The following is a 25,760-nucleotide window of genomic DNA, read 5'->3' on the forward strand; positions in this document are numbered from 1 at the left end:
TTCTAAACCGCTTTCCATTGCAGCGCAACATACAGGGATGTTTGCAGTTAATCAGTACCATTCCTGCTGGATCATTGCATAAAACTCTCTTTCTAAGACGGACTGGTGCAGAAGTGGTATTTCACCTTATGGCCCAAACACAGTTTCCTGGGGAGGGTCCTTTAGTTGATGAGTATCAGTGCAGTAGTACAGGAGTGTGGTAGCTGTGTTAGTCCACTCTTAAGGTTATCAATAGAAATCAAACAAAATAAAACATGGAAAAGAAAATAAGATGATACCTTTTTTATTGGACATAACTTAATACATTTCTTGATTAGCTTTCGAAGGTTGCCCTTCTTCCTCAGATCGGAAATAAGCAAATGTGCTAGCTGACAGTGTATATAAGTGAAAACATTCAAGCATTACTATGACAGTCTGACAGGGTGGGAGGATGGGGGTGGGTCGGAGGTATGCATGGGGACATCAAAGCATATCATTGATATTCTAACAGGATGGGTGTGGATAGGTGAGGGGTGGGGTGATCAACAGAGAAATACAGCTTTATGGTTTATAATGGGCTAGGAACCCCAGATCCTTGTTAAGTCCTTTCTGTTGGGTGTTAAAATATTCAATCATTCTGACTTCAAAGGTCTTACGTTCTTGTATGGTTTTAAAGTTACCTTTCAGGATTCTTATGGTTTTAAAGTTACCTTTCAGGATTCTCACTGTGAAGTCACTGGTACAGTGTCCTGGTCCTGTAAAATGCTGACCAACAGGCGTGGGAACCCTGCATGTTCATGTGATGTCTATGTAAGTTGAATCTTGTCTTAAGCATCTGGCCTGTTTCTCCAATATAGCATCCTTCGTTACATTTTTTACACTGAATGATATATACCACATTGGAAGATGAGCAAGTGAAAGATCCCTTTATGTTGAATATCTTTCCTTTGTGGATGACTGTGGGGTCCTGTGAAATATTTTGGCATAGTTTGCAACTGGATAAATTACAGGGAAGTGTGCCCTTCTGTTCCTTTTCAGTCTGTGATGGAAGTTTACTTCTGATTAGCTTGTGTTTTAAGTTGGGTAGCTGTCGGAAGGCCACTACTGGTGGGGATGGGAATATCTCTTTCAGTAATTCATCCTCCTGGAGTATAGGTTGTAGATCTCTTATGATTTTCCTCAGTTTTTCCAGCTCTGGTTTGTATGTCACTACAAGGGGGATTCTGTCTGTGGATTTTTTTTTCCTTGTACTGTAGCAGATTCTCCCTGGGTGTTTTGAGGGAGGAGGCAATATTCTTGGAGATTATTTTGGGGTTGTAGCCTTTCTGTTTGAAGGATGCAGTAAGGCTTTTAAGGTGTCTGTCTCTGTCCCCTGGGTCAGAGCAGATACGGTGGTATCTTGTGGCTTGGCTGTAAATGATGGATCTTTTTGTATGGGAAGGATGGAAGCTGGAGTTATGGAGGTAGCTGCAGTAGTACAAAACCTCAGCCTGCCTCTCCCTTCTTTCCTTCAGCATCGAATCCAGGAACCTTCCAGCTTTTGACCTACATTCCCTGGACATTTAAACCTGCCCATAAACCTTTTGTGAACGTTTTGGCTCTTAGTTCCTGTATGCGTTAGATATCATCCCATCAAACAGCTGGACAGTTAGATTGTTCCAGTACATTTCTAAAAAGTGAAGGAGGAGGAAATGAGCTCCAACAGGACGGATTTTCCGATCTATTAGTGTGTCTCCAGATGGGTTAATTTTGCACATCAGTGACAACAATGAAACTCTCTCCCAGCCTGGGCATGTTTGATTTGATCTCAGCCTCTCAAATGTATTGCTCAAGCTCGCTTTAAATCTTGCATTGTGCCAAAGAGCGCTTCCTTCTGGACTAATATTATCCCCTTTCTGTAAAGATAACACTTTTTCAGAAAAAGTGCACACTCTTCACCAATAAAGTGAACATGTGTGAACCATCACACTTGCATGCACTATCAGAAAAGAGTGTAAATAAAGAATCACAGATTTGATATTGTGCCTTTCTGTGATACAACAAAAGAATGGTTTACATTTATTATATACAGGTACTTTCTCTGTCCCTAGTAGACAGAGGGTTAAGTGACTTGCACAGGGTCACAAGGAGCTGCAGTGAGAATTGAACCCGGTTCCCCAGCTTTTCAGCCCTCTGTATTTATCATTAGGCTACTCCTCTGCTCTTTCTTAGGAGGGCAGCCTCTCGATGACATTGCCCCAAAATTGAAAATGAAGACCAAAACGAGGAATGCTGCAAACAACAAGAAACAAAACAGAGCAAAGATTTGGGGATGCTGCATATCTCTATCTACCACTGTTTGGTTTTCTTCCATCAAACTTCAATTCAGTCAGAATTGGAATGGGAAATGGGACTTGAAATACCGCCTTTCTGAGGTTTTTGCAACTACATTCAAAGCTGTTTACATATATTCAGGTACTTATTTTGTACCAGGGGCAATGGAGGGTTAAGTGACTTGCCCAGAGTCACAAGGAGCTGCAGTGGGAATTGAACCCGGTTCCCCTGGTTTTCAGGCCACTGCATTAACCATAGGCTACTCCTCCACTCATTCCACCAATAAGAGCCAACCTCATCAGTGATGTCACAATGGCTTGATTGCCAAAATACTTGGCTCACTTCTGATATTGTGATGTCATAAGGGAAAGGGAAATGGGACTTGATATACCGCCTTTCTGAGGTTTTTGCAACTACATTCAAAGCGGTTTACATATATTCAGGTACTTATTTTGTACCAGGGGCAATGGAGGGTTAAGTGACTTGCCCAGAGTCACAAGGAGCTGCAGTGGGAATTGAACTCAGTTCCCCAAGATCAAAGTCCACTGCACTAACCGGGAATCCACCTCTTATGTGGACAGACTAAATTAAAGTTTGTCGAATGCATCATTTATATTATAAGTGGCCTCTCTGTGAATGACGTGAGTGCCGGATCCGAATGTCTGTGTTGCAGATTGTCTGATATCCTGTTACAAAGACACTCCAGTGTAGTCAGTGAAAATCAAACATGTTTCCTATGCAGTGGATATCACATTGTTTTTTTCATGAGAAGGCCTGTGTGACAATTAATAAATCAGTTTAGTATATGTCTGTCATGTCCCCTACCTCAACGCAAGTGGCGCCCTCGGGCTGCACAAGGTCCCATCGACATGCACACTGGACTGACCCAGCCCTGAGCCATGTGTGTGTAGTTCTTCTCTGGCTGCAGGCTCCTTGATTGCTTTGCTTCCACCCACCTGGGTCTGCTCTTCCTCTGACTGGCTTCCCTTGCTTCTCTCCTATTGGTCTTCTGGTTCCTCCTTCCCCTGCTCTTGTCCTATGGCTGTGTCCCTTCTCCCTGCTGATGTCAGACGCCAGAACTTTATCAGCTGAGCTCTCCCTGGACTCCATGCTTCGGCTTCTACTTTGGTAGGTGTTACTTGCTCAGTAGTGTGCTTCTCCTCTACTTTGTTCTTCGTTGCTGACTCTGCCTGTACCTGGATTACTCTCATGTCTGCTGCCTGCCTACTGACTCTGCCCGTACCTGGATTACTCTTGTGTCTGCTGCCTGCCTACTGACTCTGTCTGTACCTGGATTACTCTCATGCCTGCTACCTGCCTACTGACTCTGCCCGTACCTGGATTACTCTCATGTCTGCTGCCTGCCTACTGACTCTGCCCGTACCTGGATTACTCTTGTGTCTGCTGCCTGCCTACTGACTCTGTCTGTACCTGGATTACTCTCATGCCTGCTACCTGCCTACTGACTCTGCCCGTACCTGGATTACTCTCATGCCTGCTACCTGCCTACTGACTCTGCCCGTACCTGGATTACTCTTGTGTCTGCTGCCTGCCTACTGACTCTACCTGTACCTGGATCACTCTCTTGCCTGCTGCCTGTCTGGCCGTCACATTCATCACCCCGCTTCCTGCTCCATCTCGTAAGCCCTGCAGGCCGCCCGCACCTAGGGGCTCAACCTCTGGGGAACGGCAGTCAGCGCAGGTGAAACCCGGGGTTGTCTGGCTGCCAAGAAGAACCTGGTCCGCGTACCGGGCTCAGCAGCGCTCTACTTGGTACAAGAACTCAGAGGTCTGACAATGTCATCCAGTGCAAAATATGTGATGAAGGTTGCTATATTGGAGAAACAAGCCAGATGCTGAAGAAGAGATTTAATTTACATAGACATCATATGAAAAATGCCAGTGCAAAACAGGATGTTACCTCTGTGGGACAGCACTTTACAAAACCAGAACACTGTACTAATGATTTTATGGTGAGAATACTTAAGGGAAACTTTAAAACAATACAGGAACGCAAGACCGTTGAAGTCAAAATGATTAAATATTTTGACACCCACCAGACAGGACTTAACAAAGATCTGGGTTTTCTAGCCCATTATAAACCATGAAATTTCATTGCTTTGTCACCCTCTGACCACCATGCATATCTCCCTGTCCCTCATCCTCTCAGCCCTCTCTGTTTCTCACCTAGCCCACCCCTCCCTCATCCTTTCAGACTGTCACTGAAATACTTTGATGTTTCACTTATATATGCTGTTACTCATCAAAATTTGCTTATTTCTAATCTGACGAAGGGCTACTTTCGAAAGCTAGTCAAAAAATGTATTAAGTTAGTCCAATTAAAAAGGTATCATCTTCCTCTCTATGTTTTATTTTACTCTATTTCTATAAATCAGTTTAGAAGAGGGAATCAGCCACGGGTGGGATTTGAACCTAGAACTGCAGGTAAGTGTACTGTTCCATGAGTTTAGGGAACAGTCCCACCAGCTCATGCATTAGTCATGGCTCAGGTTACTGTTTGAAAGCCATTAACACCCTTCTTATTAATTGCAGTTTGTCCTCTGATGACAGGAAATGACAAAGTGGTGCAACCCTGCCTTTAAGAAAAGATAGCAAAAATGCAGACCTAACTATCAGAAAAAACTAGAATGAACACAGGATAAAGGGAGTGATTTTCAAAGCCATTTCCTGGGTACATGCCAGTTTGAAAATCACCTCTTTAAAAGGGAAATGGGACTTGATATACTGCCTTTTTGAGGTTTTTGCAACTACATTCAAAGCGGTTTACATATATAAAGGCACTTATTTTGTACCCGGGGCAATGGAGGGTTAAGTGACTTGCCCAGAGTCACAAGGAGTTGCAGTGGGAATTGAACCCTTGCTGATCTGCAAGGGCAGGCTTCTACATGGAATGTTGCTAGTGGAATAGCAACATTAACATTCCATGTAGATTCTCAAATAGTAGCAACAGAATCTCAATAGTAGCAGCATTCCATGTAGAATCTCAAATAGGGAAAGGGAAATGGGACTTGATATACTGCCTTTCTGAGGTTTTTGCAACTACATTCAAAGCGTACATATATTCAGGTACTTATTTTGCACCAGGGGCAAAGGAAGGTTAAGTGACTTGCCCAGAGTCACAAGGAGCTGCAGTGGGAATTGAACTCAGTTCCCCAGGATCAAAGTTCGCTGTACTAACCACTAGGCTACTCCTCCACTAGCAACATTCTGTGTAGAAGCCTGCCCTTGCAGATCACCAATGCGGCCGCGCAGGCTACTGTTTCTGTGAGTCTGACGGCAGACTCACAGAAACAGAAGCCTGCGCGGCCGTGTTGCTGATCTGCAAGGGCAGGCTTCTACATGGAATGTTGCTAGTGGAATAGCAACATTCCATGTAGAATCTCAAATAGTGGCAACATTCCATTTAGAATCTCAAATAGGGAAAGGGAAATAGGGCTTGATATACTGCCTTTCTGAGATTTTTGCAACTACATTCAAAGCAGTTTATTCAGGTACTTATTTTGTAGCAGGGGCAATGGAGGGTTAAGTCCACTGCCCTAACCACTAAACTACTCCTCCACTCAAAGTGCAGCTGGACTTCCACAGTGCACAGCCCAGTATGTTCACATTAGATTGTGCTTATGTGGTATTTTCAAATGTGATATATTACCCCCTAGATAACCAAATAGCTGGCACAAAATGTGGAAATGCTGTTACGTGTCATTTCCCTTTGAAAATTAGCTACAAAGTGCAAGCAGCAATTGTTCTCTGTAGCTATGAGGACAATTTGAAATTTGCTGTCAAAGGGGTCCTTTTACAGAGCTGCAAGGGAAAGTGGGTCTTTTCCTGCATGTTAAGGCCATTTCTACCACAACCAGAAAATGGTTGATTTTTTTTCCATTTTCCGGATTAATGGTTATGCGCTAATGTTGCCACTAACAAAAATTAGCGCTTGAACCCTTACTGCCACCTTTTTGATAGGTGTTAAGGGCTCACGAGCTTATCATGCTAATGATTAGCACAGAAGTGCCCATTCTCTTCACTAAGATATGCCCCCTCGGCCAATAAATAAATAATACTTTCTAATGCATGGGTGGTACGTGCACACCTGAAACTTACTGCGGGATGCCTCAGCGCATCACGCATAAGCCCTTTTAAGCTACAGTAAGCATTTCGATATTCTTACCACAGCTTAGTAAAAGGGTCCCCAAAGTTTGCTCTTGCCTTGACCGACAATCAATTAGTCGTTTTTCTCATTTTGTTGTTTCCAGTGTGGACCAGGTCTTGGGAAGTTCTTGCAGCGTATATGTGCAGAGAGCGGGCGGCGCTGTCAGTACCGCTTCACGTCCATCTCTTTTTTTTTTAATTTTGGTTATCACCACAATAGGTTTTGATGCATTTCATCATAACCAGAGATACAGATGTTTTTTTTCTACACAACACAAGAAGGCTCCTGAGGCAGGCCACTGGGCCAAAACATGGCCGTGTCAAGTCAAGGCATAGTTCATTTTAATAAATCTTCTAGAATTCATAGCATCATCGCCTCACTGTGTCACCTTTGCTGTCTCCCGAGTGTGATTTGTTCTGTGAACTTTTTGTTCTTCTGTATTTTGGTCAGTACAAATGTGGCATGTGCTATTCAAAAATCCTAGATTCTATAGCCAAAGCATTATTATTCCAAGATCTAAAAGTAGCCTTTATGCCAAAGTTAAAAATCATATTGACAGATAGGTATTGCCATACTGGGAAAGACCAAAGGTCCGTCAAGCCCAGCATCCTGTTTCCAACAGTGGCCAATCCAGATCACAAATACCTGGCAAGATCCCCCCCAAAAATACAAAACATTTTATACTGCTTATCCCAGAAATAGTGGATTTTCCCCATCCATTTAATAACGGTCTATGGACTTTTCCTTTAGAAAGCCGTCCAAACCTTTTTAAAACTCTGCTAAGCTAACCGCCTTTATCACATTCTCTGGCAACGAATTCCAGAGTTTAATTACACGTTGAGTGAAGAAAACGTTTCTCCGATTCGTTTTAAATTTACTACATTGTAGCTTCATCGCATGCCCCCTAGTCCTAGTACTTTGGAAAGCGTGAACAGACGCTTCACATCTACCCGTTCACCTCCACTCATTATTTTATAGACCTCTATCATATAACCTTAGATCTTCTTAGCTCTTGAGCTTCAGGATCTAAAAGAGGCACCACAAATAACTGGAAGGTTTGGAGTTATTTGGTTTTATAGAGAAGTCTTTGATACATCAGCGGTGTCTTTCCCCTGTACCTGCGTTTTTGCTAACTCGCATGGCAAAGCCTTCCCCTCGATATTATCACCGGAGAACCCACATCCGCTTTCCTATAAGAATCTTTTGTTCCACATTATGAAGAATTAACGCAAATGGCTAGTTATATGAGCTACAAAAGAAATGAGTCTGTATAATTTGGTGTTGTCAGAGTAAGTTAGCTTTATGACCCTGCATTAACAAAAAAAGAAAAAAAAAACCCTAAATGCTGCTTTAATTAAGCAAGAAAAAAAAAATTGGAGAACATTAGATTCCTGTTCCAACATGTAGCTGTCAGCACCCTGCTAACCATCTGAATTGAACTACATCTCCATTTCATAGCTGGAAAAATCTAACAGCAAAACCGTGGCTTATTTCTTAAAGAAACAGCAGGATCCATTTACTTTTATAGATTTCTTTTGGCACTGTGAAATAGTGCAAGGTGGGGCTCACTTTTTCTTCAGCACAAAGAACTTCCATGTGCTTTTAATTCTTTCTTTACTATTTAGCATTTCTATAGCGCTACAAAGCGTACGCAGCGCTGCACAAACATAGAAGAAAGACAGTCCCTGCTCAAAGAGCTATGTAATAAAAGTGAGCCAAGTATAGGACAATCAAGCCATTGTGACATCACTGATGAGGTTGGCTCTTATTGGTGGCCTGAGGCATTATGACATCACAATATTAGCTCTGGTTACAAGAGACTACTACTACTACTACTATTTAGCATTTCTATAGCGCTATAAGGCATACGCAGCGCTGTACACCATACATGAAAAGACGCTCAAAGAGCTTACAATCTGATAGACAAAAAAAACAAAAGTAAGCAAACTGATTGCAAAGGAAATATTGATGCTACACTACTACTACTACTATTTAGCATTTCTATAGCGCTACAAAGCATACGCAGCGCTGCACAAACATAGAAGAAAGACAGTCCCTGCTCAAAGAGCTATGTAATAAAAGTGAGCCAAGTATAGGACAATCAAGCCATTGTGACATCACTGATGAGGTTGGCTCTTATTGGTGGCCTGAGGCATTATGACATCACAATATCACCTCTGATTACAAGAGACTACTACTACTACTACTACTATTTAGCATTTCTATAGCGCTACAAGGCATACGCAGCGCTGCACAAACATAGAAGAAAGACAGTCCCTGCTCAAAGAGCTATGTAATAAAAGTGAGCCAAGTATAGGACAATCAAGCCATTGTGACATCACTGATGAGGTTGGCCCTTATTGGTGGCCTGAGGCATTATGACATCACAATATTAGCTCTGGTTACAAGAGACTACTACTACTACTATTTATCACTTCTATAGCACTACAAGGCATACGCAGCGCTGTACACCATACATGAAAAGACAGTCCCTGCTCAAAGAGCTTACAATCTGATAGACAAAAAAAACAAAAGTAAGCAAACTGATTGCAAAGGAAATATTGATGCTACACTACTACTACTACTATTTAGCATTTCTATAGCGCTACAAAGCGTACGCAGCGCTGCACAAACATAGAAGAAAGACAGTCCCTGCTCAAAGAGCTTACAATCTAGTAGACAAAAAATAAAGCAAACAAATCAATTAATGTGTAGAGGAAAGAGGAGAGGAGGGTAGGTGGAGGCGAGTGGATACAAGTGGTTACGAGTCAAAAGCAATGTTAAAGAGGTGGGCTTTCAGTCTAGATTTAAAGGTGGCTAAGGATGGGGCAAGACGTAGGGGCTCAGGAAGTCTATTCCTATATCTACGGTATATGCCCCAGGCAGAGCTGGACATCTACCTCGTGAGTAAGGTGGAAGTAGAGGGTGCAGTGTGACCCAAAAGGCCAGACCCCCCCCCCCCCCAAATAAGGCTCTAGATAGAAGAACGAGTCATGTATTTAATTGATGATCATTATAAGCTATCTTAAATCCCAGATCTTGGTTCTACAAGGATATGTATGTATTAATGTATACACTGTTTTTCTTTAATTCATTTATCTAGTTGTTCTTCTAAAGGGTGATAAAGCACTTATAACGTAATCAATTCACTGAAATAGGCCAACGTGAAGCCACGTTTAGGGGTTTCGTGGTAATTTACCTGTTTCTGGGTATTAAACCACGCATTTCCAGGGCTTAATTTGTGCCAGAATGGGGTGGAATGGCATTATAGCACTTTTTACCGCTTCAGAAGTGACATCACCGCCCTGTTCTCCCTGCCGCTGACACCCTCCATTTACCCCATGATCCAGCCTCGCTCCCTCCAGTCCCCTCCCTAGTCAGCGGTCCAGCATCTCTCCTTGCCTCTCACCCCCATTGGTGGAGGCTGCCTGCAGTGAGCACTGATTCAAATGTGCTGTTGGCACCGACCTTTGAGCCTTCTCTCTGGCACCACTTCCTGTTTCCGCAGAGGTGGGGAAACATCAAAGAGAAGACTCTGTGGTGAGCGACACATTTGAATCACTGCTCACTGCCAGTGGCTTCCAGCAGTGAAAAACACTTTTAAAGGGTACATGGGGGAGGGGGCTGAGAGACAAGGGGAGATGCCAGATTGCTAACTGGGGAAGAGGAAGAAGGAGAAATGCTGGACAATTAGGCAGAAGGAGAAATGCTGGACTATTGGAAAGAAATATTGGCCTATTGGGAGGTGGAGAAGGAGAAATTCTTGACAGAGGGGGGTGAGGAGAGAAGGAGAAATGCTGAAGCATTTGGAGGAGGGAAAGGTAAAGAGAAGCACTGGATAAATGAGGGAGAAAAAAGGAAGGAGAAATGCTAGACTTGAAAAGAGAGAGAGAGAAAAAAAAGAAATGCTGGATCATTGTGGGAGTGAGGAGAAGGAGAAATGCTGGGCCATGTGCGGGAGAAAAGGAGAGCTGCTGGACATGAAGAAGAAGGAAAAATGGGAGGCAAGGGGATGGGAGAGACAGTGATATTCTAGATATAAAGTGGGAAAGAGTTGCTGAATATGGGGAGAAAGAGAAACATGGGATGGGGAGATTTTGACTGTGGGGGGAGGAGAAACAGATAGGGATGAGGATGCAGATTATGGGGGGGAGAGAGAGAGAAAGGCAGAATATTATGCATTGTTAGTGGTGAAAGGGAAGAAACTGCACTGTTGGGGGGAAGGGATGGAGGAAGAGACAGGAAAATGCTAGGCTACAAATATTGGAGGGGGGAGGGAGATCTTTAGCTACAAGAATGGGGAGTGCAGTGAGAGGGAAGATGTTGGGCTATAAGGCTGAGGGGTTGAGAAAAGGAGAGAGAGGGAGAACAGATACTAGGAAGTGGAGAGAAGGAGAAAGAGAGTTGATAACACCCTCATCCTCCCCGTCCCATCTGCCCGCAACCTCGGAGTCATCTTCGACTCCTCCCTCTCCTTCTCTGCGCATATCCAACAGACATCCAAAACCTGTCGCTTCTTCCTCTTCAACATCAGCAAAATTCACCCTTTCCTTTCTGAGCACACCACACGAAATCTCGTCCACGCTCTCATTACCTCTCGCCTTGACTACTACAACTTACTCCTCACCGGCCTCCCACTTAGCCATCTATCCCCCCTTCAATCCGTTCAGAACGCTGCCGCACGTCTTATATTCCGCCAGAACCGATATACTCATATCACCCCTCTCCTCAAGTCACTTCACTGGCTTCCGATCAGATACCGCATACAATTCAAGCTTCTACTCCTTACCTACAAATGCACCCGGTCTGCGGCTCCTCACTACTTCTCTACCCTCATCTCCCCCTATGTTCCCACCCGTAACCTCCACTCACAGGACAAATCCCTCCTCTCCGTACCCTTCTCCACCACTGCCAACTCCAGGCTCCGCTCATTCTGCCTTGCCTCACCCTATGCCTGGAACAATCTTCCTCAACCCCTACGCCAAGCCCCCTCCCTACCCATCTTCAAATCTCTGTTTAAAACTCACCTCTTCAATGCAGCGTTCGGCGCCTAACCTTTCGAGAAACATAGTAAGCCCTATCAGATCGACTCTACACTTGTCTTTTAGATTGTACACTCGTCTCTTGACTTACACCTGTCTTTTAGATTGTAAGCTCCTTGAGCAGGGACTGTCCTTCCATGTTAAATTGTACAGCGCTGCGTAACCCTAGTAGCGCTTTAGAAATGTTAAGTAGTAGTAGTAATGCTGAGCTACAAAAGTGGTATGAGGAGAGATGCTGAACATGATGAAACCATGTGGGAGAAGCCATGGGGGTTTGTCAAGGAGATAAGGATGTTGAGTACAGAGGGTAAAAATGTGGTAATGGAGAGTGGGTTACAGGAGGGAACAGGAAACTGGGGAAGGAGGGAAAGTGGAAATAGGAAAGCTAGGGACTTAGAGAAGGAGATGGAAAGTTGATAAGTAGGTGAAAGGTTCAAAAAAAAGGTGAAGAACTCGAGGGTGAAACTTGAATGGAAAGAAAAGGAGGGAAGAGATAAAAGAGAAAGCTGAATATGTCAAAGACAGACAGGAAATCAGAAGAGAGAAACTCACTGGGACCAACATGATTGGAAAAATAAAATGCCCAGACAACAAAGGTAGAAAAAAGTGTTTTTTTTTTTCCTGAATTGATTAACTGGAATATGTTAATTTTGAAAATGTCCGTTGTGGATGTCTTTGTATTGTGTCCAATACAACAGTAAATGAATTTGGTTTTTTTTTCTCTAGTGATGCGGTAGATGTCAAGTTTGAGTTTGTGAGAGGTAATTCTATAACTCTGTACCCAGAGGGTACCTGGTAAGAGTTTATTAGATAAAGAAAAGTAGGCACTTTTTTGCCTGTATAGAATACTAGTGTAACTTATATAATTCTATAAATTATGCAAATAAATTGTGCACACCATCCATGATCCACCCCGACTCTGCCTATGAGTACACCCACCTATAAAATATGCTCTATGTAAGATATGTTTGCCATTTTGCAGATGGCACCAAGATTTGCAACAGGAGTGGACAGCATGAGAAGTGGTCTACAAAAATGTAAAGAATGGTCTAATATCTGAATGCAAAGAGTGATACACTTGGGGAGTAGAAATCCAAAGGAGTTGTTTGTGCTAGGGGGCAAAAGCTGATATGCACAGATCGGGAGAGGGATCTTGGGGTTATAGTATTTGAGGATCTCAAGGAGGTGAAACAATGTGAGAATATGGTGGCCATTGCCAGAAGAATGCTAGGCTGCACAGAGTGAAGATAACCGCAGAAGAAAGGAGGTGTACAAGTTGTTGGTGAGGCCCAACTTGGAGTATTACGTTAAGTTTTGGTGGTCAAGGACAAGAAAAGACTTGAAGGGGGTCAGAGGAAGGTTACAAAAATGGTATCTCCTTTTGCACCAAAAGATGTGTAAGAGCTGAATGTATACCCTAGAGCAGGGGTTCTCAACCCATTCCTCAGGACACACAGTCAGTCAGGTTTTCAGGTCACCCTGTCAGACTTGTGAGTTCTTGTATCAAGTAGAGCGCTGCTGAGCCCGGTACTCGGACCAGGTTCTGCTTGGCGGCTGGACAACCCCGGGTTTCACCTGCACTGACCGCCGTTCGCCAGAGATTGAGCCCCTAGGTGCGGGTGGCCTGCAGGACTTACGGGACGGAGCTGGAAGCGGGGTGATGAATGTATTGGCCAGGCAGGCAGCAGGTCAAGAGAGTAATCCAGGTACAAGCGGCAGTCAGTAGGAAGGCAAGAGAGTAATCCAGATGCAGGCAAACGTCAGTAGGCAGGCGACAGGCAAGAGAGTAATCCAGGTACAGGCGAAAGTCAGTAGGCAGGCAGCAGGCAAGAAAGTAATCCAGATGCAGGTGAAAGTCAGTAGGCAGTTGGTAGGCAAGAGAGTAATCCAAGTACCGGGAAGTCAGTAGACAGGCGGCAGGCAAGAGAGTAAACCAGGTACAGGCGAAAAGTCAGTAGGTAGGCGGCAGGCAGAAGGATAATCCAGGTACAAGCAAAGTCAGCAATGAGGGACCAGTAGATAAGAAGCAGACTACAGAGTTAGAAACACCTATCAAAGTAGAAGCCGAAGCATGGAGTCCAGGGAGAGCTCAGCTGATAAAGTGCTGGCGTCTGACATCAGCAGGATCTAGCAGGGAGAAGGGGCACAGCCATAGGACAAGAGCAGGGGAAGGAGGAACCGGAAGACCAATAGGAGAGAAGCAAGGGAAGCCAGGCAGAGGTAGAGCAGACCCAGGTGAGTGGAAGCAAAGCAATCAAGGAACCTGCAGCCAGAGAAGAACTACACACACATGGCTCAGGCAGTGCCAGTCAAGTGTACGTGTCGACGGGACCCCGCACAGCCCGAGGACGCCGCTTGCGTTGAGGTAGGGAACATGACACACCCACAATAAATATGCATGAGATAGATTTACATACAATGGAGGCAGTACATGCAAGTTTATCTCATGTATATTCATAGTGAATATATTGAAATGCCAACTGGCTTGGTGTGTCCCGAAGACTGAGTTGAGAACTCTAGAGGAAAGGAGGGATGGGGAGATATGATACAGATGTTTAAATACTTAAAACAATTAATATACAAATAAATCTTTTTCAGAGAAGAGGAGGTGGTAGAACAGGGGCGTAGGCAGACCTGCCGTTTTGAGTGGGCCCAAAGTTAACCTGGGTGGGCCCTTCCCACCCCCACCCCTGTACATACATACAATATAGTGTTTTTTTAATGACCCAACATCTGCCCGTTTCTCTCTCAACCCCCTCCCCTGGTCCTACCTCAGAGCTGTTGCCTGTCACAAATCCTGTAGGCAACCTGCGCTGGCCCTGCAGGCTTCTCTCTACTACATTCCCGCCAAAGAAACAAGAAGTGACATCACTGAGGGCAGGACATGTTAGAGAGTATCCTGCAGGGTTGGGCCAGGATGCCTATAGGAATTGCCTCTGGCAGTAGCTCTGAGGTAGACTGGGAGGGGGGATTCCACAGAGAGACGGGCAGATGCCAGGCTATGAGTGCAGAAGAGGGAGAGAGAGTAGTGAGGCACCGCCACTGAAGAGTTTTGGGGGCCTCATGGGTTGCTGACAGGCCCACCCTTAGCTATGCCACGGTGGTAGAAGGCATGAACTGAGGTTGCAGGTGGTAGACGTTTTTGAGCAGGGACTGTCTCTCTTCATGTTTGACTGTTCAGCGCTGTGTAAGTCTGGTAGCGCTTTAGAAATGTTGAGTAGTAGTAGTAGTAATATTAGGAAATATTTTTTCAGGGAGAAGGTGGTGGGATGCCTGAAATACTCTCCTGGTGAAGATTGTGGAGACAAAAGCAGTGATAGAATTTTTAAAAAATTTCATGGGATAAACACAGATGATGCCTGTTGAAATTGGAAGCTGCAGAAGATGTCATGCCCCACCTGGACCTGGTAGAGGAGGAAGCATGTGCATCCAGTTGTACCCAGGCATAGTAGAGGAGGAGTTGACAGTGTCACTGGGGTCTGGTAGACAAAGAAGAGCAATGTGGAGCTACATGTGACAGAGGCATACGAGTTGTCCCACCCAGGCTTGGCAGGAGACGATGTAGCAATGTCCTTGCTGGACAACACGAGCAAAAGAAGCTACATCCTGCCAATGATCAGCAGGTGATGAAGCACTTGGATCTCACTTGGACCCAGTGGGACAGGAAACAGCTGCATCCCTCCCAGGCCCGGTGGAGGAGGAAACACAGCTGCATCCCGCCCATGTCTAACAGAGGAGCAGTAGACTGTTCCTCACTTACAAGCAGCAGGAAAGGAAGCAGTGGTGTCCTACACAGGCCTACCTAGGAGCTGACAGGTGTGAGATACACTAGAGCAGGGGTGCTCAATGTCAGTCCACAATAAATATGCCGGAGATCTATTTGCATACAATGGAGGCAGAACATGCAAATAGAGCTCATGCATATTCATTGGGGAAAGCCTGAAAACCCTACTGAGTCGTGCACCTTGAGGACCGACATTGAGAACCCTTGCTCTAGAGGCAATATTCCAAAACACAGACATTGCATAAAGATGAACAGATGACTTATCCACTTAGCCGCCTACTCAGTTTTCATTGGTCCTGTCTCATGTACGTCCCTCTTTTGTAATCATATGCTTCTCAGGTAAAATTAAGACATAACAATGTTAATATAATGGTATTGACTTGTATAAGACTATTGAATATGTTCAATGTACAACTTATCCGTCTAAGTTAAATTATTATGTGTGTGATCCTACAAAATAGATAACATATCTACATAATGGCTGAATATTAACACTACGCAGGTAACACTTAGTCTCATCCCTAGAATGAGTCTGGCTCCTCGTAATCGTATATGGATAACTTTTAGCTGAATATCAAGATAGTTGACCAAAGTTGGAAACTAACCCACATCCTCTAGAATATCAACTCATTGAGTTTTTTTTTTTTAATGATACTGGCCAAAATATGAAGGGGTCAACGTACTTTGAAAGCCAATACAATACTTTGTAACACACATTGTTCATAATTTTTTCTTCATGCATGAAAATCTAGCCACTAGCGAGTGTTTTAGGAGGATGTGGTGATATACAGTAAGGATTGACAACATCCAGCAAAGCCAGAACACAGAAGGAGATGTGGAAGGACGGAGGGGAAAGCTAAATCTTTCTCTAAGTCTAATTTCTTCATTATCTAATTATGTATGTTTGAAGTTCAGACGAGCTTTATTAAAAAGTGAGTTGCCTCATCAGGAAGGCTTGGAAAATGTCATCTGATAGCACTAATTAGATCAGGCATAAGAAAGGGTAAAACATGGCAAACCCCTTCCAGTTCATGTCTGTCCTAAGAAGACTAGAGCAAACAAGACAGTTGCAATGACCAGAGCGATGAGCCAAGATAATTAGCGCAAGTTTCTATTATGTAAAATAAACAGCATTTGCTTGCACAAAACTTGGACTCAACACGGTCCATGTTTCAGCCTATGCCTTCATCGGGAGTCCAAGCGAGGGGCCAATGGGAAGCGAAATGCTGAAAAATAAGCAGCAAACACTGGTACCAGACAGGGAGACGAATGGAAGCAAATTGGTAAAACAACCAAACAGCAAACACTGGTCCTGGCTGTAAATCTGTAGCAGTGTATGGTCATCCAAAACAACGTAACAACTCTACTAAGAAAACTGTGAAATTTATAAGAACATAAAGATTAGCCATACTGGGTCAGACCAATGCTCCATCTAGCCCAGTATCCTGCTTCCAACAGTGGCCAATCTATAGCACAAGTACTTGGCAGAAAACCAAAGAGTAGCAACATTCCATGTAGAACCCCAAAGAACAGCAAGATTCTGGAATCCTAACAAGGAACAACATTCCATGTAGAATCTCAAAGAATAGCAAGATTCCAGAATCCTAAAGAGTAACAAGATTCCAGAACCCTAAAGGGTAGCAACATTGTATGCTACCAATCCCAGGGCAAGAAGTGGCTTCTCCCATGTCTATCATGGGAGGAGCCCATGATAGACATGGACTTTTCCTCCAGTAACTTGTCCAAACATTTTTTTAAAACCCAGATACGCTAACCACTGTTACCACTTCTCCGACAATGAGATCCAGAACTTCACTATTCTTTGAGTGAAAAATAATATTCCTTCCTGTTTGTTTTAAAAGTATTTCCATATAATTCCATTGAGTGTGCCCTGGTCTTTGTACTTTTTGAATGAGTGAAAAATCGATTCACCTCCACCTGCTCCACAGCACTCAGTATTTTGTAGACCTCAGTCATATTCCCCCCCCCCCCCCCCCCCCCCCCCCCCCCCCCGATTCCAGCCATCTCTTTTTCAAACTTCATGCCAAGAATTTCACCCTCTCTTTTTTTAATATTAAAATGTGACTTTCTAGTGATGAATGTTCATTGAATTTGAAATATTTGAGGATAGTTAGTACAGATTCCTAGGGTTAGAATGACATTTTGAAATAAACATTGGATTCATATGAATTAGGGTAATAGTAAGTACTAGCAATGCCAGTATTTTGGGATAAATTGGTTGACAGAACCATAACATGAATCCAGTTTTTTTTGAATGGAAAATCAGATCTTTTCTGTACTGATTGGTGTCTGAAATCTGTTCAAACATCAACCTTTATACACCTAATTTAATATATAAACATGATACAGACAGCTGAGAAGTGATTTTAGTGAAAAGAAATTGAAAGCATGGGATGCAAACAAATGTATAACTTTTATTCTCAACACATGTAAAAATATACGGCTCAATTCAGTCAAAAGAAATTATGTTTCTCAAAAGTGAAGAGTAGAAATCAGTCAACTTGTTATATTAAAAGCAAATATTTAGATTGTACAGGAGGAATTGCCACATGGACTCTCTACCAAGGTCAATTTGTGCACACAAAGTAATTGAGTAACAAACCAATTAGCGCTGATAACTGGGCGCTGATAATCAATTATCAGTGCTAATTTGCAATAATTCGAATTTACTCACACATCTTGCTGGGCGCTTTTCTATAAAGATGTGCGCCTAAATTCTTGTGCGTGGATATGAAAAGGGGTCCTGGCCGTGGGAGGGGCATGGGCATGTCATGGACATTTCAAGAATTAGCACACACTGCCTGATCTGCGCTGGTGTAAATCCTCGTGCCTAAAACCTACATGTGGATCCCTGCGCACGGTGCTGTTCTAAAACCTGCACCCAGCTCGGAGTGCCGTTTATAGAACAGCGTTAAGTGTTCATCGTTTTCGGCAACAATTTCTCAGCATTATATACAGAATTTAGTCCTTAATGAGCACTAACTCGTTAGCGCATGCTAAATCCATTAGCACACCTTAGTATAAGGACCTCTTAGATTCCAACCTAACTCATCGCCATTGTGAGATTTTGATTCAAGTCTAATTGCCCTGCCCCCCCATTCCTGTGTATGAGCGACAGTTAAGTTGTCCTGGGGTGCAGGACAGAAATCCAGGACTAGGCCGACTGTTATAAGACTCTTATTTAATCAATAGGATTCTGCGTCACATTCAATATACCATATCCTCCTGCATACTCCATGTGCCATCTTTTGCTTTAAACTATGCTCTGTAATTAAGAGAATACTTATTTTAGTTACCACTCTCGTATTCCTCTTCACCTGCAAGAAATAGCCACTAAAACAAATTGATGTTAGTGGCAGAGGGACCTGCTGTGCAGCTGCAAACTAATTAAGTCTGATTCCAATGATTTGTCAGATCCCTATTACCCAAGTAAGTAGGGGGCTCTGGCTTTTCAACTCGAGGTCTCCAAAACAGAGAGTGGCACAGGAGCGATAGCGGTGAATACAAAGTTAAAGGGAGCAACCGATCCACGCTGTAAACATTAAAGATTAGGCCCAGCAGCCAGGAAGAGCAAGGCAACTTTCAGTGCTAATTTCAGTGCACCCAATTAGGGGATGTGTAGCAGCTCCAGGGGCTCAGCAGCAGTAGGGGCACCGCACGCCAGTGCTAACGAGGTACCCGGAGCTCCGAAGCTTACCATGGGGGAAGGACGGCCATGGCAAACCGGAGCTACGGCATATCCTTCATGGATGAGAGCTGCGTATGTCATTGTTAACCTCCAGCATGAGGCATCTCCGGGGTTAGGCACAAGGCAATCTGTTCACCTGTCCCTTACCTTTATTATAATTTCATTAATTGAATTTATAGAAAAACCCCATACTGGCAGCCGCTTGAAACTGTGCAGAAAATGAATAGGCAAATTAAAGCGACATACGTCAAAGCAAATAGCTAGAATAATCAAATTATGAATCTTCAAGGCTTCGGGTTTGCTTAAAGCAACATTCCGACACGGGCAACTAAAACTCTCTCGGGGTTTTTTTTTTTTTTTAAACTAAGCTGCGGCAAAAGTGTCCTTAGTCCACCCTTGCACGGGTTTTTTTCTGCATACTAAGTCCATTTTTACTGCAGAATCTATATATGGTGCCTAGAAAATCTGTACAGAAAACATTTTCCGCATTACCATATTCTATAAGGAGCGCCTATATTTAGGTGCGGTATATAGAATACGCTTAATTAATATCCTACATAGTAACATAGTAATTGACGACAGATAAAGACCTGAACGGTCCATCCAGTCTGCCCAACAAGATAAACTCATTTTACATGGTATGTGATACTTTATACCCGAGTTTGATTTGTCCCTGCCTTTCTCAGGGCACAGACCGTAGAAGTCTGCCTAGCGCTGTTCTTGTACTAAAATTTCTGAAGATTCTGGAAAGATTCCGGAATCCCAATTAGTAGCAACATTCCATGTAGAACCCCAAAGAGTAACATAGTAACATAGTAAATGATGGTAGATAAAGACCTGAATGGTCCATCCAGTCTACCCAACAAGATAAACTCATTTTACATGGTATGCGATATTTCATATGTATATCCGAGTTTGATTTGCCCCTGCCTTTCTCAGGGCACAGACCGTAGAAGTCCGCCCTGCACCGGTTTTATTCTCCAAATATCGGCATTGCCAACCAATGTCCGCTAAGATTCCATAGATCCATTCCTTCTAAACAGGATTCCTTTGTGTTGATCCCACGCATGTTTGAATTCCGCTACCGTTTTCATCTCCACCACCTCCCGCGGGAGGGCATTCCACGTATCCACCACCATCTCCGTGAAAAAATACTTCCTGACATTACTCCTGAGTCTGCCCCCCTGCAACCTCAATATCCTAGCGGCTAAAACTACGTGCCTCCATTTACACCAGTGAAAACATGGTGTAAATCCCAGTGTGTAGATTTGAACACATTGGGCTATATTATATAACTATGCATGTAAATTTTGGAACGGCAACAAAACGCCCATTTCCCCACCCACAACCACGCCCCCTTTTGTCCGCACACATTAGTATTTAGGCACAGTGCATTACAGAATATGCTGAGCAAGTTATGCACATAAATTCTAATTATTGCAAATTAGTGTTGTTAAGTGCTGTTAACGATGCTGATTGACTCGTTAAGTTACGCGCATTGTTACAAAATATGCTTGGATTTTGGCACGGAATACTGAGTGCACTATAAAGAATCCAAAGTAAAATGGTCAATTTTCCATTGTTTTTATTAATAGCCACGTGCTACTGTTGTCGCTAGCATGCGGCCATTAAAAAAAGATTTATCACATGAGCTCTTAAATCGTGTTATGGCCTCACAACCATGATAAAATAACTCCAGCTTTTAGCTGGGGTTATTTTACAATCCGAGAATATTGGGCTGCAAAGCCGTGGGCTGCAGAACTTCCAGCTAGCCTCTCCCCCACCTCAAGCAGCCTCCCCCCCCCCTTAGAAGACCTTCCCTCCCCCAAAGGCTACTTTCCCAGATCACTGGTGATCCAGGGGGGATCGGGAAGTCTTCATTGATCCAAAGGTGGTTAGATGGTCATCCTTGGGTTCTGGTGAGTCTTCATGGTTCAGGGGGGTCTTCAGCAGGAATGATGCCCAGTTGCTCCAGCCTTCTGCAATGGCTCCCTCAAAATGGGGCCCCCTAGCACATCCTTACACCGGAATAGCAGTTGCAGAGACCCAAATTGCTGAAATCACAGCCACGCAGATGAATCAGTTAGCGCAGCCACATAATTTTTGCACTAAGGGGTGCTGCGTGTGTAAAAAGGGGGCTTGTGTGTTTTTGATATGTACTGAGGCCCCCTTTTACTGCAGTGGGTAAATGCCTGTTTTGTTTTAAACAAATGGCAATGTGACAAGTAAAGCACTTACTGTGTGGCCATTCAGGGCTGCCGAGAGGGGGGGGGGTCAGGGGGGGCAAATTTTCCCTGGCCCGGTACCGGGGTCAGGCCATCGGCGCTACAGTTCCCTGTCTTACATGAAGTTACATCACACAAGGGCGGGACACAAGGAGGGAAGGCCAGAAGAGATGCGATCTGCGACTGCCGCTTTGAATGAATGGGTCCCGGAGCCGTGGAGGCAGGCAGGTGAGACTGCGGACTGCAGCAGCAGGGGGAGCGATGGGAGCGCAGCAGCGGAAGGATGGAGGCGGGGCAGCGGGGGGAGGAGGCGGGGCGGCCTTGCCCCGGGCCCAGCCTAGTCTCTCAGCGGCCCTGTGGCCATTTCAATGGGGGAACACTTCCTGCCACCCATTGAAGTGGCGGTAAGGAATCCCGTGCAAACCCGGCAGCAACCGATTAACGCTGGGTAAACACCGCTGCTACAAAAGAATATATTTTTGCAGAGCTTGAAATGGTGCTTGCTGGGTGTGGGAACTACCGCCGAGCTGCTGCGGTAGCCTGGCAGTTCTTCTGGTTTAGCGAGGGCTTACCACCGCTTAGTAAAAGACCCCCTAACTGATTAGTGCAGGATTAGCACGTGAGCCCCTACTGGAGGTGGTAAGGGCTCACACGCTAATGTTTGATAATGGTCACGTGCCAATTGGCAACATTAATGAATCAGCATTCATTGAAAAATTGCCCATTTTTTGGGTGCTATAAAAACAGCCTTAGAACATGGGAAAAACCTGAGTAAGGGTACGCTAAGGATACTTTTTACTGCAGCTTAGTAAAAGGACCCTTTAGAAAGTATAAACCATGATCATTTCCACTTCTGGATTCATCTGGCTAAATTGAACAATTAGGGTCCTTTCACTAAGCTGTGGCAAAAGGCAGCCTTAGCACACCCTTACACAGGTCTTTCCCGTATGAGTACGTAAGTATTGCCATACTGGGAAAGACCAAAGGTCCATCAAGTCCAGCATCCTGTTTCGAACAGTGGCTAATCCAGGTCACAAGTACCTGGCAGAAACCCAAATAGTAGAAACATTCCACGTACAACCCCAAAGAATAGCAAGATTCTGGAATTCTGAAGAATAACAAGATTCCATTCAGAAACCCAAGTACATAAGTACATAAGTGTTGCCATACTGGGACAAACCTAAGGTCCATCAAGCCCAGCACCCTGTTTCAAACAGTGGCCAATCCAGGTCACAAATACCTGGCAAGATCCCAAAAAAGTTCAATACATTTTATGCTGCTTATCCCAGAAATAAGCAGTGGATTTTCCCCAAGTCCAATTTAATAATGGTCTATGGACTTTTCCTTCAGGAAGCCACCCAAACCTTTTTTAAACTGTGCTAAGCTAACCACCTTTACCATGTTCTTTGGCAACGAATTCCAGAGTTTAATTACACGTTGAGTGAAGAAAATGTTTCTCCGATTCGTTTTAAATTTACTACATTGTACCTTCATCGCATGCCCCCTAGTCCTAGTATTTTTGGAAAGCGTGAACAGACGCTTCACATCTACCCGTTCAACTCCACTCATTATTTTATAGACCTCTATCATATCCCCCCTCAGCTACCTAAAGCTATTTTTTATTGTAGCTATAAAAAGGTCAATTTACTATTTTAAAAAAAATTAATGGTCATGTGCTAATTTTGTCAGTAGCACGGAGCCATTAAAAAACGTACTGTGTGACCTCTTACCACCACCCATTGTGTAGGCAGTAAGGGCTCATGTGGTAATCCTGCGCTACCCAATTACCACACACTAATGGGCATGCATTAAGGGGTCCTTTTACAAAGCTGCAGTAAAAAGGGCCCTGTGCTAGAAGTGGGGGTCATTTTTGCCGCGTGCCAGGGCCCTTTTTACTGCAGTGGGTAAAAAAGGCCAAAAATCAACATGGCTGTGTGATAAAATTGCATGCACAGTGTGGCCATGCCAGGGGAGCACTTGCTACCACCGGTTCCCACGGTAACCCAGCGGGGTCAATTACCACCATGCTAATTACAGAAAATATTTCTGTAGAGGCAGAACTGCAGCATTGGGTCGGTGATAGTTCCAGGTTGCACACTGGATATTTCCCTGTTGGGCTCACAACCTAATTTTGTACCTGAGATGATGGAGAATTAGGTGACTTGACCAAGATCACAAGGAGCAGTGGTGGAATTTGAACCAGCCACCTTTTGGACGTCAAGAGTGGTGCTCTAACCAATTGGCCACTCCTCTCATAGCCGCTGAGAGGGGGGATCAAGGGGGACAAAATTCCCCGGGCCCGGGCCTCCAAGGGGGGCCCGGCGCCGCAGTCCCACCCGCCCTCCGTCGTCGACCGTCTGCCCCCTGCATTGAAATCGCAGTCTCACCTCCATGAAAGCAGCGCTGCAGGCAGCAGATCGCCTCCCTTTGGGCCTCCTTCCCTCCCTGTGTCCCGCCCTCGTCTGACGTAACTTCCGTGAGGGCGGGACACAATGAGGGAAGGAGAGCCGAAGGGAGGCGATCTGCTGCCTGCAGCGCTGCTTTCATGGAGGTGAGACTGCGATTTCAATGCAGGGGGCCCGACCCCGTGGCGGATGGAGGGGGGGGGGAGCGGCGGCGGCAGCAACCTCAGGGGGGATGGAGGGGGGAGCAGTTGCTGCGGCGACCTCGGGGGGGTGGAGGGGGGAGCGGTGGTGACCTCGGGGTGGGGGGGGGGTGGCGGCGGCGACCTTGGGGGAGGTGGGGCAGCGAGGGCGGCAGGGACAGGGCCCCAGAGGCGGCCTTGCTCTGGGCCCGGCCTGGCCCAGTCTCTCGGCGGCCCTCACTCCTCCACTCTCCTAATTTAATACTTACCTGAGGACACCTAAGTACATCTCATGGTATGCCACTTTAGGCTAAAACTAAGCCTAATGCAGTTTATTAAAAGGACCTCTTAATAAAGCCTAGCTGCATTTTGACTTTTGAGAGGCTGGACATAATAGACATAGTCCCTTTAAGAGAAAAGGGACTTCCATGCATCGCAAAGCCTGCTAGACTTTCCCTAAAGCAAAGCCATTTAGATAATGAGTATAAATAGTCAAGCAGCTCTATGCAAAATAAGTATGATGTCTCAAGGCTTTTTTCACTTCATAAAGTCTTGTAAGCATCATTATTTGCTCAGTAATTGTTTATAATATCAATTCCAGTTAATTTTATGTTTTTTTATTTCAGTAGCTAGCTCCTTTATGGGTTTTTTTTCTTTCTCAGTTTTATCCACAGCCATATTCTGTGTCATCACTGATGAGGTCACACCTCACTACCAGACGTAGGTATCTGGCTTGATTTTCCATGTCATATCATGTCTATCTATAATAATTACACTGGGAAGTATTCCCCAGGGAAACAAATAGCGAACAATGTCACGTTTAATACTGTGCATGTCTGATTGAAAACGAACACATGCAATGTTTCTTCTTCCAAAAGCATTCACTGCTAAATGGTTTCGAGAATACTTATTAGAGTTATCTTCTCAACATTCTTCCAGCTTATTCAGAAGCAGAGATTGACATTTGGTGTCATGAATGTCAAGATTATTAACCTAATAGTATCAAATGAAGAGGCTGTGCCTTTAAATGCCCCACAAAATATATAGATATGATATAAAACATATACTAAATCAAACATATACTGTTCCTGGGGAACTGAGGAACTGAGTTCGATTCCCACTTCAGGCACAGGCAGCTCCTTGTGACTCTGGGCAAGTCACTTAACCCTCCATTGCCCCATGGAAGCCGCATTGAGCCTGCCATGAGTGGGAAAGCACAGGGTACAAATGTAACAAAAATAAAATAGATACTATTGGAGATTCTACATGGAATGTTGCTACTATTCGAGATTCTACATGGAATGTTGCTATTCCACTAGCAACATTCCATGTAGAAGCCTGTGTGGCCACATTGGTGATCTGCAAGGGCCGACTTCTACATGTAATGTTGCTAGTGGAATAGCAACATTCCATGTAGAATCTCAAATAGTAGCAACAGTGGAGGAGTGGCCTAGTGGTTAAGGTGGTGGACTTTGGTCCTGGCAAACTGAGGAACTGAGTTCAATTCCCACTTCAGGCACAGGCAGCTCCTTGTGACTCTGGGCAAGTCACTTAACCCTCCATTGCCCCATGTAAGCCACATTGAGCCTGCCAAGAGTGGGAAAACACGGAGTACAAATGTAATAAAAAATACATATAGGTGCTCACTTTTCAGTAGCAGCTGATATAGCTCTAAAGCGCTATTGAAGCTGTTGACCCCATCAGTGCCCCTTTTACCAAGCTGCGGAAACGGGGGGGGGGGGGGCAGCGCTGGTGTCGGTGTGTGTTTTAGATGTGTGCCGAGGCCTCCTTTTACCGCAGCTGGTAAAAGGGAAAAGGTCTCACTTTCCTGCAGGAAATGGCCGGGTGGCAAGTAAAGCACTTGCCATGTGGCGGTAAGGGCTTCCACATTAACCCGGTGATAACCGGGCAGTGTACAGCACTGACCAATCTCCGGCATGGTAGGGATGGGAAGTA

This window comes from Microcaecilia unicolor, chromosome 8 (assembly GCF_901765095.1).
Source record: "Microcaecilia unicolor chromosome 8, aMicUni1.1, whole genome shotgun sequence".
NCBI classification, from domain to species: domain Eukaryota; kingdom Metazoa; phylum Chordata; class Amphibia; order Gymnophiona; family Siphonopidae; genus Microcaecilia; species Microcaecilia unicolor.